The sequence below is a fragment of the Callorhinus ursinus genome, unplaced genomic scaffold (assembly GCF_003265705.2).
Source record: "Callorhinus ursinus isolate GAN/ISIS: 27379988/994484 unplaced genomic scaffold, GSC_fseal_2.0 scaffold28, whole genome shotgun sequence".
Taxonomy (NCBI): Eukaryota; Metazoa; Chordata; class Mammalia; order Carnivora; family Otariidae; genus Callorhinus; species Callorhinus ursinus.
Genome location: NW_027397090.1, coordinates 20061981 through 20081592, shown reverse-complemented (window position 1 = coordinate 20081592; position 19612 = coordinate 20061981). Strand labels below are relative to the sequence as shown.

Sequence of the window (19612 nt, the reverse complement as noted above, 5' to 3'; positions counted from 1 at the left end):
GCAACGTGATGCCCCCAGCTTTGTTTTTCTTTTTTCAACATTTCCTTGGTGATTCCTTGGTCTTTTCTGATTCCATACAAATTTTAGGATTGTTTGTTCTAGCACTTTGAAAAATGTCATTGGAATTTTGATCGGGATGGCGTTGAAGGTATAGATGGCTCTGGGTAGCATAGACATTTTAACAATGTTTATTCTTCCAATCCATGAGCATGGAATGTTTTTCCATCTTTTTGTGTCTTCTTCAATTTCTTTCATGAATGTTCTGTAGTTCCTAGAGTATAGATCCTTTACCTCTTTGGTTAGGTTTATTCCGAGGTATCTTACGGTTTTTGGTGCTATTGTAAATGGAATTGTTTCTCTAATTTCTTTCTACAGTTGCGTTGTTAGTGTATAAGAAAGCAACTGATTTCTGGGGCGCCTGGGTGGCTCCGTTGGTTAAGTGACTGCCTTCAGCTCAGGTCATGATCCCAGGGTCCTGGGATCAAGCCCTGCATCAGGCTCTCTGCTCGGGGGGAAGCCTGCTTCTCCCTCTCCCACTCCCCCTGCTTGTGTTACCTCTCTCACTGTCTCTCTCTGCCAAGTAAATAAATAAAATCTTAAAAAAGAAAGAAAGAAAGAAAGAAAGCAACTGATTTCTGTGCATTGATTTTGTATCCTGCCACATTACTGAATTGCTGTATGAGTTCTAGTAATTTGGGGGTGGAGTCTTTTGGGTTTTCCACATAAAGTATCATGTCATCTGTGAAGAGAGAGAGTTTGACTTCTTCTTTGCCAATTTGAATACCTTTTATTTCTTTTTGTTGTCTGATTAGGACTTCTAGTACTATGTTGAACAATAGTGGCGAGAGTGGGCATCTTGACGTGTTCCTGATCTTAAGGGAAAGGCTCTCATCTCTTCCCCATTGAGGATGATATCGACTGTGGGTTTTTCATAGATGGATTTTATGAACTTGAGGAATGTTCCCTCTATTCCTGTATCTGAAGAGTCTTTTTTTTTTAAGATTTTATTTATTTATTTGACAGAGAGAGACACAGTGAAAGAGGGAACACAAGCAGGGGGAGTGGGAGACAGAGAAGCAGGCTTCCCATGGAGCAGGGAGTCCAATGCGGGGCTCAATCCCAGGACCCTGGGATCATGACCTGAGCCAAAGGCAGACGCTTAATGACTGAGCCACCCAGGCGCCCCTGAACAGTTTTAATCAGGAAAGAATGCTGTATTTCGTCAAATGCTTTTTCTGCATCAATTGAGAGGACCATATGGTTCTTCTCTCTCCTCTTATTAATGTGTTCTATCACATTGATTGATTTGCAAATGTTGAACCACCCTTGCACCCCTGGATAAATCCCCATTGGTTGTGGTGGATGATCCTTTTAATGTATTGCTGGACCCTATTAGTTAGGATTTTGTTGAGGATTTTGGAATCTATATTCATCAGGGATATCGGTCTGAAATTCTCCTTTTTGATGGGGTCTTTGCCTGGTTTGGGGATTAAGGTAATGCTGGCCTCATAGCATGAGTCTGGAAGGTTTCCTTCTGTTTCTGTTTTTTTGAAACAGCTTCAGGAGAATAGGTATTATTTCTTCTTTGAATGTTTGGTAGAATTCCCCAGGGAATCCCTCAGGCCCTGGACTCTTGTTTTTTGGGAGGTTTTTGATCACTGCTTCAATCTCGTTACTGGTTACTGGCCTATTCAGGTTGTCAATTTCTTCCTGTTTCAGTCTTGGTAGTTTATAAGTTTCCAGGAAGGCATCCATTTCATCCAGGTTGCTCAGTTTATTGGCATATAGTTGTTGATAATAATTTCTAATAATTGTTTCTATTTCCTTGGTGTTAGTCCTGATCTCTCCCTTTCATTTTAATTTTATTAATTTGGGTCATTTCTCTTTTCTTTTTGATAAGTCTGGCCAGTGGTTTATTGATCTTATTAATTCTTTCAAAGAACGAGCTTCTGGTTTCGTTGATCTGATTGACTGTGTTTCTGGTTTCTAAATCATTGATCTCTGCTTTAATCTTAATTATTTCTCTTCTAATGCATGGCTTAGGTATCGTTTGTTGCTTTTTCTCTAGTTCTTTAAGGTGTAGAGTTAGTTGGTGAATTTGGGATTTTTCTATTTTTTTAAGTGAGGCTTGGATGGCTATGTATTTCCCCCTTAGGACCGCCTTTGCAGTATCCCATAGGTTTTGGACCAATATGTTTTCATTCTCATTGGTTTCCATGAATTGTTTAAGTTCTTCTTTGATTTCCTGGTTGACCCAAACATTCTTGAGCAGAGTGGTATTTAGCTTCCAAGTGTTTGGATTTCTGACAATTTTTTTCTTCTGATTGAGTTCCAGTTTTAAAGCATTGTGGTCTGAGAATATGCAGGAAATAATCTCAATCTTTTGGTATCAGTTGAGACCTGATTTGTGACCCAGTATGTGGTCTATTCTGGAGAAAGTTCCATGTGCGCTCGAGAAGAATGAGTACTCTGTTGTTTTAGGGTGGAATGTTCTGTGTATATCTATGAGGTCCATCGGGTCCAGTGTGTCATTCAGAACTCTTGTTTCTTTGTTGATTTTCTGTTTAGATGATCTGTCTGTTGCTGAGAGTGGAGTATTGAGGTCTCCTACAATTAACGTATTGTTACGAATATGACTCTTTATTTTGGTTAACAGTTGGCTTATGTAGATGGCTGCTCCCATGTTGGGGGCGTAGATATTTACAGTTGTTAGATCTTCTTGATGGATAGACACTTTAGGAACAATATAGTGTCCTTCTGTGTCTCTAACTACACTCTTTAGCTTAAAATCTAATTTGTCTGATATAAGAATTGCTACCCCAGCTTTCTTTTGAGGTCCGTTGGCATGGAAGATGGATCTCCATCCCTTCATTTTCAGTCTGGATGTATCTTTAGGTACAAAATGAGTCTCTTGTAGACAGCATATGGATGGGTCCTGTCTTTTTATCCAGTCTGCAACCCTGTGCCCTTTTATGGGAGCATTTTGGCCGTTCACATTGAGAGTGATTATTGAAAGATATGAATTTGTCATCATGTTGCCTGTGAAGACCTTGTTTTTATAGATTGTCTCTGTAAATTTCTTTTCTGTATCACTCTTGGGGTCTTTCTCCTTTTATAGAACCCCCCTTAATATTTCTTGCAAGGCCAGCTTAATGTTAACATATTCTTTCAGTTTCTGCCAGTCTTGGAGGCTCTTCATCTCTCCATCCATTCTAAATGACAGCCTTGTCAGATAAAGTATTCTTGGTGGTATGTTCTTCTCGTTTAGAACCCTGAATATGTCTTGCCATCTCTTTCTGGCTTGCCAGGACTTGGTGGATAGGTCTGATGTTATTCTGATGTTCCTCCCTCTGTATGTTAGGAATCTCTTCCCCCTCACTGCCTTTAAGATGGTTTCCTTGGGGGGCGCCTGGGTGGCTCAGTTGGTTAAGCGACTGCCTTCGGCTCAGGTCATGATCCTGGAGTCCCGGGATCGAGTCCCGCATCGGGCTCCCTGCTCAGCAGGGAGTCTGCTTCTCCCTCTGACCCTCTTCCCTCTCGTGCTCTCTATCTCTCATTCTCTCTCTCTCAAATAAATAAATAAAATCTTTAAAAAAAAAAAGAAAAAAAAAGATGGTTTCCTTGGTTCTACTATTTGTGAGTTTTACTATTACATGCCAGGGCATTGGCTTGTTCCTTGATCTTGGGAGGGGTCCTCTCTGCCTCTAGTACACGAATGTTTGTTTCATTCCCCAGATTAGGGACGTTCTCAGCTACGATTTGCTCAAATATATCTTCTAGTCCTCTCTCTCTCTCCACCCCCTCAGGGATTCCAATAATTCTGACATTGGAACGTTTCATGATATCACTTATTTCTCTGATTCTATTTTCATGGATTCTGAGTTGTTTTTCCCTGGCCTCCTCTTTTCCCTTTTTGTCTATTAATTGGTCTTCTATGTCACTAATTCGTTCTTCTGCCTTGCTTACCTTAGCTGTTAGATTATCTAGATTAGATTGGATCTCATTGATAGCATTTTTAAGTTCTGCCAATTCAGCTTTCATTTCTGCCCTTAGAGACTCTGTGTTGCCATTAATCAATTTCTCCATTTTAGCTATCGTCTTCAGAATTGCTACCCTGAATTCCATCTCTGACATCTTGGTTATATCTGTATCCATTTGTAAATCTGTGGCAGAAGTCATAGTCTCTGAGTTTTTCCTATTTGGAGGGTTCCTCCTCCCAGTCATTCTGTTGAGGGGTGGTTGAGGGAATGTACAGAGTCCAAATTATTGACCAGAACCCAAACAAGATGCACCTGTTTTATAGGGACCTTAGGGTTGCTGGCCTCTTGTTTTTCCAGCCTGTCTTCTGGGGAGGGGTCTGCTGCCTGTTCCTCAGGCAACCCTCTTTGGGCAGAGTTGCCCTGCCCCCTGTGGCAGTGGATGGGCTCAGTGAAAACCGGTTTTTGGGGGCTTTTGTTCTCTGGCGGCTTTCCCTTGGCTTTCTGAGTCTCTTCTGAGAGTCAGAGCAGAAGAGACCGTTTCCAACCCTCTGCCTCAGAGCAGAGAGATTGCAGTCTGTTCTTCAGTGAGCTCTCCAGACCACACTATCTCCATTTCTGTCTGTGCTGCTATAAACTGCAGTGTCCTGGGTTGTGCACCCCTCAGCAGTGCTCCCAGTCCTCACCTCCAGGTTTGGGCATGTCTCTGCCCTTTGTGCTTCTAAAACTGCCAGTCGCCCCCAGTTCGCACGCGTGGCCCCGCTGCTCCGGGTTTCTGTCCAGGGGGCTGCCCTACAGTCCTTTCCCCATCGTTACTGGTCTGCGAGTCGGTGCCCCGTCCTCAGTGTGGGAGGCTATCGCTCACCTGTGGTGTAGGATCCGGATGGTTCGGCTCCCTCCCCCTGCTGTTTATCCTCTGATATCTGCCCACGGAATCACGGCTCCCCACTTTGTACCTCAAAACCAACCACCTGCAATATTCTGTTTGCAGAGATCCAGATCTGTCTTCTCACATCTAAGGCTGATTTCGTGGGTGTTCAGAGTGGTCTGGTAGATATCCTCCTCAATTCCAGGGACCAGTTGGAATAGGGTTCCCTACTCCTCTGCCATCTTTTCCTGAAAAACCAGCATATGTGTTTTTATCCATTTTGCCAATCTCTGGCTTTTGATTTGAGAGTTTAATTCATTCATATTTAAAATAATTACTGATAAACAGGGAGTTTCTTCTGTTATTGTGTTGTTTTCTATATGCCATATAGTTTTCTTGTTTCTAATTTCCTACATCCCTATCTTCTTTTGTATTTAGTTGATGTTTTTTGTTGTGAACTGTTTAAATTCTTTCTTAATTTTCTTTTGTGTATATTCTGTTGCTATTTTATTTGTGGTTACCATGGGGATTACATTTAACATCCTTAAGTTATAACATGCTAGTTTGAATTTATGGCAGCTTAACTTCAATAACACAAAAACTCTGTTCTTTTACAACTCTGTCTCCATCCCTTTCAGTGCTGATGTCACAAAATTTCATCTTTATACACTTTGTGTCTGAAAACCTAAACTAATAATTCCTTTAAGTGTATTAGTCTCCCAATTTATGTAAAAAACAAGATCTAGAGTTTACAAACCAAAGTTATAGTAATACCAGCTTTACATTAATAATTGTTTTTATTTAAATGTATTAATCTCAAATCATGAAGAAAACAAAAAGGATAGTTACGAATCATTGTTACAATAACATTAGCTTATATAATAATACATGTATTTACCTTTATGGAGATCTTTATTTCTCCATATGCCTTTGAGTGAATCTAGTATCCTTTTGCTCACCTTTTAGGACTCCCTTGAGTATTTCTTGTAGGGCAGGTCTAATGTCATAAACTCCCTAAATTTTTTGTTTATCTGGGAACGTCTTGATTTCTCTCTCAGTTTTGGTGGATATAGGATTTTTGGATGACAGTTTTTTTTTTTCCTTTTAGCACTCCAAATGTATTGACCCACTATCTTCTGGCCTCTAAAACTTCTGATGAGAAATCTGCAAATATTCTTATTGAGTATCCCTTGCATGTAATGATTCACTTCCCTTTCGCTGTTGTCAAGATTCATTCTTTGTCTTTTGGGCGCCTGGGTGGCACAGTCAGTTATGTGTCCGACTTTTGGTTTCAGCTCAGGTCATGATATCAGGGATGTGGGATTGAGGTTGTGGGACCGGTGTGAGGTTGTATCTCATTGTCGTTTTGATTTATATTTCCCTGATGATGAGTGATGTTGAGATAAAGAGGGCACCGATAGTCCATTGTGTGATTTGGCAACAGAGATATATGAAATATTATCATTGGATACCTCTTATTTTTTTAAAAATTCCAGCATAGTTAACATACAGTGTTATATTAATTTCAGGTATACAATATTGTGATTCAATAATTTTATACATTATTCAGTGCTCATCATGATACATGTACTCTTAATTCCCTTCGCCTGTTCTCTTAGTCCCCTTCGGCCACACACCTACCCACCGTCTGATAACCATTGGTTTGTTCTCTATAATTAGGAGTGTGTTTTTTCATTTGTCTATTTTTTTCTTTGTTTTGTTTCTTAAATTCCACATATGAATGAAATCACATCATTGGATACTTCTAATCAAACACTTATAAGAACTAAGAATCTAAGTGGCAATGTATATATTTTCAAACATTTTTGTCAAACTAATGAGTCTAATGAATTTGGCTAGTTGCTCCTCATGTGACTGAAGAAAGTGGAGAAAAAAAGGATGAGATCAGGATTTAAATTTCTAGCTCAAGTGCCACATAAATGACTGAAAAGCATCTATGTCTTCCCTGAAAGAGGCTCTTATTTCCTGTAGCCACAGGGTTAAAATTGCTGAAAATCAAGCCCAGAATTGCATTTTGCAAATGGCTGACTTACAGTGCACATTGCACACTGAACTCCCAGCTTTGCAGGGTGTCTATTGTTAAAATGAGGGCATAACTGGGAAGAAATGGGATCCTGGAAGTTGGCATGGGGATGTGTGGAAAGACCTTAATGAAGCTGGGGACATTGAGCCCCTAAATTCTGATGAGTCTTGTTTGTCAGTAGAAGCAGCTTCTCCACCCAGTCTGAGAAATTTAACTCTGCATTATCTGAGGAAACTGTAATGGCCTCTCTTGAGGCAGTTGCCTTGCAAGACAATGCTGATTCTTTTCAGAATCCACCCCCACCACCATTCTCTGCTTCCAGATCTATGGCTTTGGCTAGTTGATTGTGGTGTCCTTAGAAGTGAAGTAGATTGGAAGCCTACTGCATTCTTACTTGGTCTGTATAAGTGAGAAAGGTTCTAGGTCAAGTGAACAAAAGTTGAACCTGAATCATAAAAACAGGGAGTCACAGTCCCTGAATTGGGCCAGATCTAGAGCTCCTTGAATGAAGGGAAGGGTGGGTTCCTTTGAGGAAGAACACTGGTATACTGCCAAAATGTATGTTAGTTGTTCTCCCAGCCTTTCCCAAAGGAACCCATAACCTTTACCAGAGTGTCTGTGCACTGGGGAAAAGGGAATAATAATAATAGACCCTTTGGTGACTGCTGGGCACTGGATCTGAAATGACACCAATTCCAGGAGACTCAATGTCACTGGTGTCCACCAGTCAAAATAGGGGCTTATGGGGTTAACATGATAGATAAATGGAGTTATAGTTCACATCCCTCTCACAGTGGGCCTAGTGGGTCCCCAAATGCATTCTGTGGTTATTTCCCCAGTTCCAGAATGCATAATTGGAATAAATAGACTAGTAACTGACGAATTCCCACATTGATTCTCTGACCTGTGGAGTAAGGGCTACCATGGTGGGAAAGGCCAAGTGGAAGCCACAAGAACTGCCTCTACTTAGAAAAATAGTAAAGTAAAAGTAGCACTGAATTCCTGGAGGGATTGAAGAGATTAGTGCTACATCAAGGACTGGGAAGATGCAGGGGTAGTGATTCACACCACATTTCCACTCAGGTGACAATACCTTGAAGGAATGAGACAAGATGCTTCAGAAGGCTGAATATACTCTGAATGGGCACTCAGTATATGGTGCTTTTATCCCATAGCCAGGATTCACAGGTCTGGGAATTAAGGGGTGGAATTGGGAGTGGCCACTCATAACTATCCCTACTAAGATGCTAACAATATTTTTGCTTCCTGTACCCATAGTCTTATACTCTGCTAGCCTAGAAGTCTTAGTTCCAAAGGCAGGAATGCTTCCACTAGGAGACGCAATAATGATTTTATCGAACTGGGAGTTAAGACTGTCATCTGGCCATTTTGGACTCCTTCTGCCTCTGAATCAACAGGCAGAGAAAGGAGTTGCTATGCTGGCTGGGCTGATTGATTTTGACTACCTAGAGAAGCTGAACCCTACTCCACAATGGAGGTAAGAAAGAGTAGGTCTGGAACAGAGGAGATTCCTTAAGGTGCCTTAGTATTGCCATGCTCTGTGGTTAAAGTCAATGGAAAAGTGCAACAGTGCAATCTAGGCAGGACTGCTACTGGCTCAAGCCCTTCAGGAATGAAGGTTAGGGTCACCCCACCAGGCAAAGAACCATGACCAGCTGAGATGTTTGCTGAGGGCAAAGAGACTATGGAATAGGTAGTGCACAAAGGTAGTTATTAATACCAGCTACAACCATGTGAGCAGTTACAGAAATGAAGACTGTAATTGCCATGAATGTTTCTTCCTTATTTTGTTATGAACATGTTTGTGTGCTGTGTGTAAGCATGTGTGTGTGCACATAATACAGTATACTTTGTTTTTGTCACTCTCTTATCCCCTTATCATGTAGTGTAAGATGCATCGACTTTACATTATAGCATTTAAATATTGTTAATTTTACATTATGGCATTTCTTAAAAATTTTTATTATGTTATGTTAGTCACCATACAATACATCATTAGTTTTTGATGTGGTGATCCATGATCCATTGTTTTCGTATAATACCCAGTGCTCCATGCAATACGTGCCCTCCTTAATACCCACCACCGGGCTCACCCCCCATCCTCCCACCCCCTCCCCTCTAAAACCCTGTTTGTTTCTCAGAGTCCATAGTCTCTCATGGTTCATCTCTCCCTCTGATTTCCCTCCCTTCATTTTTCCCTTCCTTCTCCTAATGTCCTCCCTGCTATTCCTGATGTTCCACAAATAAGTGAAACCATCTGATAATTGCCTTTCTCTGCTTGACTTATTTCACTTAGCATCATCTCCTCCAGTCCCATCCATGTTGATGTAAAAGTTGGGGATTCATCCTTTCTGATGGCTGAGTTATATTCCATTGTATATATGGACCACATCTTCTTTATCCATTCATCTGTTGAAGGGCATCTTGGCTCTTTCCACAGTTTGGCTATTGCGGATTTTGCTGCTATGAACACTGGGGTGCATATGGCCCTTCTTTCCACTACATCTGTGTCTTTAGGGTAAATACCTAGTAGTGCAATTTCTGGGTCATAGGGTAGCTCTATATTTAATTTTTTGAGGCACCTCCACCTTGTTTTCCAAAGTGGCCATACCAACTTGCATTCCCACCAGCAGTGTAAGAGGGTTCCCCTTTCTCCACAACCTCCCCAACATTTGTTGTTTCTTGCCCTGTCCATTTGCCATTCTAACTGGTGTAAGGTGGTATCTCAGTGTGGTTTTGATTTGAATTTCCCTGATGGCTAATGATGATGAACATTTTTTCATGTGTCTGTTATCCATCCATTCGTATGTCTTCTTCAGAGAAGTGTCTGTTTGTGTCTTCTGCCCATTTTTTGACTTATTTGTTTTTGGGGTGTTGAGTTTGAGAAGTTCTTTATAGATCTTGGATACCAGCCCTTTATCTGTAGTGTCATTTGCAAATATCTTCTCCCATTCTGTGGGTTGCCTCTTTGTTTTGTTGACTGTTTCCTTTGCTGTGCAGAAGCTTTTTATCTTGATGAAGTCCCAAAAGTTCATTTTCGCTTTTGTTTCACTAGCTTTTGGAGATGTATCTTAAAAGAAGTTGCTGTGGGTGATGTCCAAGAGGTTACTGCCTATGTTCTCCTCTAGGATTTTGATGGATTCCTGTCTCACATTGAGGTCTTTCATCCACTTTGAGTTTATCTTTGTGAATGGTGTTAGAGAATGGTTGAGTTTCATTCTTCTGCATGTGGCTGTCCAATTTTCCCAGCACCATTTATTGAAGAGACTGTCTTTTTTCCATTGCATGTTTTTTCCTGCTTTGTCAAAAATTATTTGATCATATAGTTGAGAAGCCATATCTGCATTCTCTATTCTGTTCCATTGGTCTGTATGTCTGTTTTTGTGCCAGTACCATGCTGTCCTGGTGATCACAGCTTTGTAATATAGCTTGAAATCAGGCAACGTGATGCCCCCAGCTTTGTTTTTCTTTTTCAACATTTCCTTGGCGATTCGGGGTCTTTTCCGATTCCATAAAATTTTAGGATTGTTTGTTCAAGCACTTTGAAAAATGTCATTGGACTTTTAATCGGGATGGCATTGAAGGTATAGATGGCTCTGGGTAGCATAGACATTTTAACAATGTTTATTCTTCCAATCCATGAGCATGGAATGTTTTTCCATCTTTTTGTGTCTTCTTCAATTTCTTTCATGAGTGTTCTGTAGTTCCTAGAGTATAGATCCTTTACCTCTTTGGTTAGGTTTATTCTGAGGTATCTTATGGTTTTTGGTGCTATTGTAAATGGAATCGTTTCTGTAATTTCTCTTTCTACCGTTGCGTTGTTAGTGTATAAGAAAGCAACTGTTTTCTGTGCATTGATTTTGTATCCTGCCACATTACTGAATTGCTGTATGAGTTCTAGTAATTTGAGGGTGGAGTCTTTTTGATTTCCACATCAAGTATCATGTCGTCTGCAAAAAGAGAGAGAGTTTGACTTCTTCTTTGCCAATTTGAATACCTTTTATTTCTTTTTGTTGTCTGATTGCTGTTGCCAGGACTTCTAGTACTATGTTGAACAATAGTGGCAAGAGTGGGCATCCTTGACATGTTCCTGATCTTAAGGGAAAGGCTTTCAGCTTTTCCCCATTGAGGTTGATATTCGCTGTGGGTTTTTCATAGATGGATTTTATGAACTTGAGGAATGTTCCCTCTATCCCTATACTCTGAAGAGTTTTAATCAGGAAAGGATGTTGTATTTTGTCAAATGATTTTTCTGCAGAAAAAAACATTATGGTATTTAAGTTATAGGATATCAAGGAGAACAGTGAACATTATTTAAGGTCTTTGCATCATTTTCTGGAAAAAGGGTTAGTGTCTTCATTTGTATTCAGGATAATTGTATGCTGGGGGAAGTATGACCATATTATTTCATATTTATGCATGTCTGAGATATAAATTTTCTAAATATTGTTATTTTGATAACCCAAAGCTGTTTTGCTACTTCTGGGCTCTTGTCCTCTCTAAGTTATACAGTGAAACCCATGGAATATAGGAATAAACTCATTATTGGTTCCTCCCTCACAGTCCTCACTTCCTCCACTCCTTCCTGAACTATAGTTTTCTTCACCACATGGTCCCACTATGTTACTGCTGCCACCAAAATGTCCACTCTTCCTTGGACAAGAGTTATAAGGTTGTTAGTTATATTCAAAATCATTGTAATTTCCACTTGCATAATTTCTTCCTATATTGTTGTCAAAACCACCTCTAGCCCCCACCCTGTTTCCACAGCCTGTATCTCCACCACTGTATCTTCATTCTTCTCCTTCATAACCATGCTGCCTCCAAAAATGCCACCTCCAAATCCTCTTCCATACCCATTATAGCCATCTCCAAATCCATGTCTTCTTCCATACCCATGAGAACTTCCTCTAATCTTGCCTCCTGATCCACTGCCTCTGCATTAATCCCTCGCAGCAAAATACCTTCCTCTGCCACTCCTAGAACTTTTGATTCCCTGCATTTCTTGCCTGCACAAAGACTTTCTTATTTCTGACCACAGATGGTATGGTATTTCCACAGTACAATTTTATCCACAGGATCATGATCATCAAAAGTAATAAAACCAGGGGCACCTGGGTGGCTCAGTCGTTAAGCGTCTGCCTTCGGCTCAGGTCATGATCCCAGGGTCCTGGGATCAAGCCCCGCATCGGGCTCCCTGCTTGGCGGGGAGCCTGCTTCTCCCTCTCCCACTCCCCCTGCTTGTGTTCCCTCTCTCGCTGTCTCTCTATCTGTCAGATAAATAAATAAAATCTTTAAAAAAAAAAGTAATAAAACCAATGCCTCTCTTCTTTCCAGACTGCCTATCAGTAATGATCTCAAATGGATCAAGTTTTCCATATTCCTTGCATAGTTTCTTAGGTGATGTTCCTTAGTATCTTCTTTAATTCCACCACAGGTAGCTTCTTCATAGTTACATGAGCACCAGGTCTTCCAGATTTCTCTTGCTACAGTACATTTGACTCAACCACTCTCCCATCAATCGAATGAGATCTTGCAGCCATGATAGCACCAACCTCTGTCATGTATGAAAAAGTTACAAAACCCAATACTCTTGAGCTCTTTCATGAGGGATTTCTTATTACCACACAGTCTGTAAATTTTCCCCATGGCTTGCAGTAGTTCCTCAGACTTTCTTCTGTGGTTTCAAAACTTAAGCCACCACTAAAGAAGTTCCAGAAATGTCCCTTCTCTTTCTCCATAGCAGACTCAGTAACTTCAGCTGGACTTCAGCCAGAGAGATGAGAGAGACCTCTGCCTATGAGCATGGGCACACTTATCCTGGTGCTGCTGTCTGGAAGCCTTCTTTTCTTGTCTCTGCTTTGGTGTAATTCATACAAAAGCCTTCCATACCACAAGATAGTTTTCAAAATCGTTTATACTTCATCATGTTATGTCTTTGATTTCTTTTTACATTTGTTTTGTGAGCTAGCTTACCTTCCCACAAATAACTATTTTCTCAAGCATTTCAAACTGATTTGAAACCATTCTCTCTCACTTTTCTTCTCTTTCTGCTTCTCCCATCCTGGTTGCTTTGCTGACTTTCCCTTTAGTTCTGTTCAGTTGACTTGCACCATCATCACACTGATTATTTTAGTTTTAGATTAAAAAGCTAATAATACAGGAAATTAAGCTTTATTGTTTATCACCATTGTACTGATGAATATAGTCACCTAGATAAATATTAGAATTACTTTTGGTGTTGAAAAGTATGCAAATGCTATTTTAATTGGATCATATTAAGTGTACAACTCACTTTATGGAGACCATGAATTTAGGCTTCTTTAAAATTTTATTTATATAAGACTATGTGTAATTCTGCATACGTAATTCATGCAAAAATGAAAGCGACTTTTAAGATTTCTGAGATGTATGTTTTCTCCCCCAAATTTAATATAAAAATTATCTCTATTAAGCATTCAGGCCTAATTTTGCCCCACTATTGAGGCAAAACCCTTTTGAGTAGTTTTCCTCCATGCCATGTGAATTATGAAGATTTTTCAGTCTGTCTGGTGGAAACAGGCACTATTCCTGGCCTGTGTGAGCTCACAGTATTTCCTTCTAATCCTGTCCAGTGGTTCTTTCCTCCGGGTTGCACAGGCCTTTGTTGCTCAGCAATCGGCTGATACTTGAGGGGGAAGATCCTCCACTTGGGTTTCCCTTCTCTGGCTTATGACCTGAACTTTTTCTCCATCCAGGGAAGTTCAAGGGCTTACCTGGTTTATTACTCATCTCTCAAGGTTCACTGCTCTTCATTGTCTTATATCCAATGTCTTCAAACCCATCTCCTTTTAATATTTATTATAGGCAGAGGCTAAATCTGGTTCCTGTTACTTCATTTTGAGCCAAGGCTAATAGGAATTTGAAAACACTTGTCAAACTCCTAGAAAAAGAGTGTGTGTCTCTTTATAAAGGCCTTGATGTTTCTGAGCTCTCTATTCTGTTACATCTAATCAGTGATTTTTGTACTAAAATAATTTTAGTTTTAATTTTTACAGCTTTAAGTGTTTTCACATTTACTTTGTAAAAATTAATAAAAGGAAACCTGGTTTAGCGTGGAGTCAAGAGGACAGCAGGGAGCACTCTCACACTCTCCCACATTACCACTCATGGTCAACTGCAGACCTAACAGGAAAAGATGCACCTTGTAAATGAACACCACTAGCTACTACTTTACTAACCCAGCAGGAAGAAGGAAGATTTCTTCTGCCGGGCAACAGGTCAGCCAATGACAGACTCTCACCGCTCAGCCACTGAAAAGCCAATACACTTTCAGCTCCCCATTTACTCCAGTGGACTTTTAGTTTACAACAACCCCTCCCAAATTCCCCTTTCCTCTATAAAAGAACCTTTCAATCCTTTGATTTCTGCATTTGCCTATGGTTTGCCACAGCTTTCTTGTCCCAGGTTGCAATCATCTGCTGTTCCCAAATAAACCTATATTTTACTGGTAAAATAACCGGTAATTTTATTTCTAAGGTTAACATTACTTGTGATCAGAAACGAGATCCAGCAAAGACCCTCAATTACACCAAGGCTAGTGAGCAAACAGGTGCTGGTGCCCACAGAGCCAACTGGGCTCACTGGGTCCTGCTGACCATTTAGTTTGAGGGTAAATTTTCTCCTGGGTTTTGAGCTCTGATCTCTTTGTGTTCCAGCTCTCCAGGCTTTATTCAGGATCTGTTTTAAGGCTTTGTTTTTTTCCAAGAGTACCCATTTAGCCTCTAGTCTGGCTCAGTTTTGGAATTGGACTGTTCTTACTGGAACCATGCTGGCCTTTGGTTTGATTCCTCCTGGAGCCAGGCTGTTCCTGTTGAAACTGTGTTGTTTTGGTATTTTTCTTTATGTTCTAGAGAAAAACCTCTAAGAAATGGCATCTCAGTCATCAAAATACTTTGATGGTCCCCCCGCCACACACATATATTGGGACTCCAGAGGATTTTATGTTTAAAAAGACTATAGTCCTTCCTCATGTGCACTGACTTAACCAAAAGTAATTTTTTAATTTTTTTTATTTGAGCATAGTTGACACACTCTGTTACATTAATTTCAGGTGTACAACATAGTGATTTAAAAAGTTTATACATTATGCTATATTCACAAGTGTAGCTACCATCTGTCACCATACATCACTATCACAATATTACTATATTCCTTATGCTGTATCTTTTATTCCCATGATTTATTCATTCCATAATTGGAAGCCTTTATGTCCAACTCCCCTTCACCCATTTTGGCAATCACTTCACCCTCTTTCTCTCTGGAAACCATCAGTTTCTTCTCTGTATTTATAGTTCTAATTCTGCTTTTTGTTTGTTCATTTTTTTAAGATTCCATATATGAGTGAAATCATATGGTGTTTGTCTTTCTCAGTCTGACTTATTTCATTTAGTATAATACTCTTAAGGTCCACCCATGTTGTTGTGAATGGCACAATCTCATCTTTTTTATGGCTGTGTAACATTCCATTGTGTGTGTGTATGTATGTGTGTATGTATATATACCACATCTTCCTCATCCATTTATCTATCGGTGGACTCAGGTTGCTTCTGTAACTTGGCTGTTGTTGATAACACTGCAACAAACATAGAGATGAATGTATCTTTTCAAGTTAGTGTTTTAATTTTTGTTGGGTGAACACTCAGTAGTGGAATTATTGGATCATATAGTATTTCTATTTTTAACTTTTTGTGGAACCTCTGTACTGTTTTCCACAGTGGCTGTACCAGTTTATATTCTTACCAACAGTGAATGAGGATTCCTTTTTCTCTACATCCTTGCCAGTACTTGTTATTTCTTGTCTTTTTTATTTTAGCCATTCTGACAGATGAGAGGTGATATCTCATTATGGTTTTGATTGGCATTTCCATGATGATTAGTGATGTTGAGCATCCTTTTGTGTGCCTTTTGGCCATATATATGTCTTCTTTGGAAAAATGTCTATTCAGGACATTTATTTATTTATTAAATGGATTGGTTTTTTTTGGTGTTGAGTTATATAAGTTCTTTATATATTTTGGATATTAACCCATTATCAGATATATCATTTGCAAATATCTTCTCTCTTTCAGTAGGTTACCTTTTTGTTAGTGGTTTCCTTTGCTATGCAAAACCTTTTTATTTTTTTATTTTTAAATTTTATTTTATTGTTATATTAGTCACCATACAATACATCATTAGTTTTTGATGTAGTGATCCCATATTCATTGTTTTCATAGAACACCCAGTGCTCCATGCAATACATGCCCTCCTTAACACCCATCACCAGGTTAACCCATCCCCCCACCCCCCTCCCCTCTAAAACCCTGTTTGTTTCTCAGAGTCCATCGTCTCTCATGGTTCATCTCTCCCTCCGATTTCCCCCCCTTCATTTTTCCCTTCCTTCTCCTAATGTCCTCCCTGCTATTCCTTATGTTCCACAAATAAGTGAAACCATATGATAATTGACTTTCTCTGCTTGACTTATTTCACTTAGCATCATCTCCTCCAGTCCCATCCATGTTGATGTAAAAGTTGGGTATTCATCCTTTCCGATGGCTGAGTAATATTCCATTGTAGATATGGACCACATCTTCTTTATCCATTCATCTGCTGAAGGGCATCTCGGCTCTTTCCGCAGTTTGGCTATTGCAGACATTGCTGCTGTGAACATTGGGGTGCATGTCCCTTCTTTTACTACATCTGTGTCTTTGGGGTAAATACCCAGGAGTGCAATTGCTGAGTCATAGGGTAGCTCTATTTTTAATGTTTTGAGGCACCTCCACACTGTTTTCCAAAGTGGCTGTACCAATTGCATTCCCACCAACAGCGTAAGAGGGTTCCCCTTTCTCCACAACCTCTCCAACATTTGTTGTTTCTTGCCTTGTAAATTTTTGCGATTCTAACTGGTGTAAGGTGGTATCTCAGTGTGGTTTTGATTTGAAAACCTTTTTATTTTGATACAGCCCCAATAGTTTATTTTGGCTTTTGTTTTCCTTGCCTTGGGAGACATGTCTAGAAAGTACAGATTTCCCAGAATTGAAGCAGACAACATCTGACCAGACAGCTTTTCCATGATGTCTGGACCAGGCCAGTATATCTTCTTCTCACTGTTGTTTCTTCTCTCTTTTGTAGGAAGACAAATGCCCCTTTCTGCTTTATCCAAGTCCTTGTGAAAGGGGGACATCTCTTCTTATTGTGTTGTGTTTTTTTTTTTAAAGAAACAACCTCATTATGATCCCAGGACAAGTAAATTTTCACTTGTGTTCTTCAAAGGGTTAGAAGGTTCAGAATTCACAAAAGTCTTCTTTCTTCTGAACTATTAACTGACTTTGAATTCTTCTCCAAATTCATGATCTCTGAATTTACAGACTTATAAGCTGTATTATCAATAGCAGATTTGGTCCCAAACTGTTCTTTTGAGATAACAACACTGTTTTAGAATGTCTTTGAAGTTGTGCTGTTTTTGCAAAAAGTAATCAGCTGTTGTTTCATATTTATATCTGCACTGTATCTTCCCAAATGTACTTGGTTAATTCTTTCAGTGTGCTCTTGCAGTATCCAGTAGTCAGCTTTTGTGGTTGCTTTTTTTTAAGATTTTATTTATTCATCTGACAGAGAGAGAGAGAGAGAGAGAGCACAAGCTCTCTCAGGGGGAGCGCCTCTCAGGGGGAGCTGCAGGCAGAGGGAGAAGCAGGCTCTCTGCTAAGTAAGGAGCCCGACTCAGGGTTCTATCCCAGGACCCCAGGATCATGAGCTGAGCTGAAGGCAGACGCTTAATTGACTGAGCCACTCAGGCACCCCATTGTGGTTGCTTTAAGCAGAAACTTCCAGGAGGTATACATGATCCCAGGTTTGCCTTCATGAGAACCATTCTCCCCTAAGTTGGAATAAAGGCCAATAGGTTTTTTAGTTGGCTAGATTCCTGGTTTAGAACCATTGTACAATTTGGAATTGTTATGTTACTTCTGTTGTATATAATTAAGTTTCATATTTTGTTGCCTGGTCAAACTTAAAAAAACCCTTCATGTACCCAAAAAAGCAATGCTGGCTCAACGCTTCAAGATGATCTCCAACACTTGTGATTTTTTTAAAAAAGATTTTATTTATTTATTTGACAGAGAGAGACACAGTGAGAGAGGGAACAGGAGCAGGTGGAGTGAGAGAGGGAGAAGCCTGATCCCAGAACCCTGGGATCATGACCCGAGCCAAAGGCCGACGCTTTAACAACTGAGCCACCCAGGTGCCCCGTACACTTATGATCTTGAGAAGATAATGGACTTCAGGTTAGAGTACCTGTGAGTTCTCTCTCCTAACCTTCTTTGTTAATCAAATGTGGCCTTAAGTGGTTTCCAACTGCTATGCATTTTCCCTCTGACGTAGGCTATGACAACCAGGAAACATTTTTCCTGGCACCGAGGGACGAAACCACTAAACATAAAAAACCTGACTCTTGATCAGCAGTGCTTTTGAAGAAAGATCTTGATTGAAAAGGGGAAATGTGAAAATAAAAGGAAACCTCATTTAGAATGGAGCCAAAAAAAGAAGAAGGACGGAGCCGCGAGGCCGGCAGGGGGAGCTCTCAATTCCTATCACTCTTGGACAGTTGCAGACCCAATAGGAAAAGATAGGCCTTGGGATACTACTTTACGACCCCAGGAGGAGGGAGGAAGTTTTCCTCCTCTTCCGCACTGCCCTGCAGCAGCCCAGCCAATGAGAAGCCACTACACTTCCAGCTCCCGGTTCTCTGCAATGCCCCTCCCAAAGCCTCCTTTCTTTGTTAAAAGAGCTTGCTCTTCTTCGCTCCTGAACTTGTTGATGGTTTTGCCAAAACCTGCTTGTCTGGGATTGCAATTCTCTATTTCTCAATGAAGCTGTTTTTGCTGTGAAAATAACTGACAGTGTTATGGTATTAGTAGGCTCCACCCACAGCAGGGAGCCCAGCGCTGCGCTTGAACTCACAGGCTGAGATCAAGAGTCCCACACTTAACTGGGCCACGCAGGCGCCCCTAGCAGTTTTATTTTTAAGGTTAACAAGTTTTTCCTCACTTTCCTCTAATTATTTTTTTAAATTAACTTCAGTATCTTTAAAAAAAGAACAATACCAGTACCTTTGGCATTTTTTTAGAAGTTCGTTAATTTTGCACTGTTATTTAAACGTAAACACAGGGCTGAATCTGAAGGATGGAGGACAAGTACACATCCAGGTAACCATTTTTTTTATTAAACAAAAAATACAAGGGCCCTATAAATTAAAACGATTTTCTGCTCACCTGAGTCACCCTTCTCTTGTACGGGAAAGTCAGTTTGATTTTACTTGCCTGATTCTTCACAATTTCTGCAGAAGCCCAGGGACTGTAGTTGAAGGGGCCAATGGAGTGCGGCGGGCAACTACCACACGGGGTCGCCCAAGGCCCAGTGCAGGCGGGAGGTGTCAGCGCAAGCGCGCTGCGCTCTGTGGCATTGTGGGTATTGAAGACCCTCGCCCAGCGCACTGTGGGTAGCGCAGTCCGGCGCCCCGGGGCACTGTGGGTAGTGTTGCCCCGCGCCCGCCGGAGTGGCTGGTCGCTGGTGACAGTCCTTGCGCTTTTGGTAAGCAGTCCGCCGCGGAGGGGAGCGGGGCGGGGGGCGCGGCGGAGGCGAGCGGGGCGGGGGGCGCGGCAGAGGCGAGCGGGGCTGGGGGGC

The 19612-nt window shown here is 40.7% G+C and overlaps 1 protein-coding gene and 1 pseudogene across 5 annotated transcripts in view; one reads left to right on the top strand and one right to left on the bottom strand.

The window, feature by feature from the left end:
* Positions 1-19612, top strand: part of ZNF169 (zinc finger protein 169) — a 165297-nt gene that overhangs the window by 78829 nt on the left and 66856 nt on the right. Inside the window, exon 1 of one of the 5 annotated variants that reach the window (XM_025891764.2) lies at positions 19403-19519. The exons of 1 other annotated variant lie outside the window; for it this stretch is intronic. The gene's annotated coding sequence lies outside the window, so the exon portion shown is untranslated. Of the gene's footprint in view, positions 1-19402; positions 19520-19612 lie in introns of those variants that run through there. 3 more of the 5 variants (XM_073878213.1, XM_073878215.1, XM_073878216.1) reach the window with 3 other exon arrangements.
* Positions 11410-12651, bottom strand: LOC112838967 (heterogeneous nuclear ribonucleoproteins A2/B1 pseudogene; annotated as a pseudogene).